A 1,708-nucleotide genomic window follows, 5' to 3' on the forward strand; every position below is an offset into this window, starting at 1 on the left:
CCTCCTTTGATGGTGTGTGACGGGTGTCCGGACTTCTTAGAAGGACTTCACAGATTCGACGCTTGCATGTAACCAAAAATGTCCTCTCCAAATGCCAAGGTTTCAAAATTCCTGGATCCGTCCATCAGTACAAATAAACACATTATGATGCTAACTGGATAGTCCTGTAGATTCACAAAAAGTAACTAAAGAATTTATGCGGTGTTAATTAAAAGTTCATTTTCTTAATATCAAGGTCATTCTCTGGCCATGTCGGAAGTAAGTAAGCTGGAATTTGAAGGAAAAAAGACAAAAAAACGGGTCTTTGTGTCTAAATCTGATTTCATTTACTTTTGGAGAGAAGCCGTCAACGTCACGGACCTTCAATATTGTTTTGCGTGGCGGGACGAAAACAGCCCCTCAGTACCTTGTATTTTCTTTTGGCGTACAACATACAGGAGACCGATTTTTAGACGTATACTCCCATATTGCTGTGTTTCATGCAATTAACTTTGATTAGAAGACCATATATGTTTAATAACCAGTAAAATACTCTGTGGATACACTAGGTAAATTTAGGATACTATAGGTCTTGTCCCGGTCTTATTTCGTCTCGAAACGCAGGACTCTTAAGCTTAAGGAAGAACATTACATTTTGCAGCTGATTTTCATTTCAGGATGAACTTTAATTGGTTTTCCACGAATTTAGATAGCATAATCTAATTCCGTGGTTCTTCGCTATGATGCCATCTTGAATGGTGATAAAACGTGCAATCTGACAACATATGATATAGCATAATTAAATTACATGAAGTATTATGTAACGGAATTTGACTGGGTCGATCGCCGGCGACTAGGTAGCTCAATTGGTGGAGCGTCCGTCTAGAGTTCAGAGGGTCTTGGGTTCGAATTCCGGTCTGGCCGTTGTATTTCTCTTTCTCTTATTATATATTTGGCGCCCAACGAAATATACCAACAGCAGGTGATATAGGGTCTCGTGTGTCTTCGGGGTCGAAGACTTTGTTAATGGAGGAATATAGCGGAAATCGACTGGGTCGATCGTCGGCTGCTAGGTAGCTAGCTCAATTGGTGGAGCGTCTGTCTAGAGTTCGGAGGGTACCGGGTTCAAACCCCTGTCTGGCCGTTGCATTTCTCTTTCTCATATTACAATTGCAAAAATGTAGCAAAAGTCTGCTTCTTATGTCTTACGCCGATTTTAAGATAATACACGGAAGACGGAATAAGGAAACATCAAGTAAAACTTGAGGGTATGTTTTCCCGACACCCTACTATTGAAAGCCTAAAAAACGACGCCAAGTTTCTATATAACGAAAGTAAAATGCCGCTCACATATAAGTCTTACTCTACATGTAATAAAAGAGTACAATCTTCATTTCAGCTAGAAAATGTAAAAAATTCATACCGCTGAATTCAACCCAAATCCCCCAATCAACTAAACATTATGGCTCTTAAAGAGGAGGCCTCCACGTGGCAAGAGCTGGTAACGATGTATAGTTTTTAAAGAAAAAAATGTATGCATCGGCTAACTTCCTCATTAATCATATCAAACAAAATTATTCGAATAATTCAATCTAATTAAATAATGTCAGTGTTTCAGATTATACTTTACCTTTTTACACACAAAAAGATAACCATCTTCCTCGACGTATATAACAGATTACATTAGTACAGGTTACCTCCCTTTGTGGAATATATGTTCAGAGGTTGA

This window comes from Mizuhopecten yessoensis, unplaced genomic scaffold, assembly GCF_002113885.1.
Source record: "Mizuhopecten yessoensis strain PY_sf001 unplaced genomic scaffold, ASM211388v2 scaffold10413, whole genome shotgun sequence".
In the NCBI taxonomy this organism is placed as follows: Eukaryota; Metazoa; Mollusca; class Bivalvia; order Pectinida; family Pectinidae; genus Mizuhopecten; species Mizuhopecten yessoensis.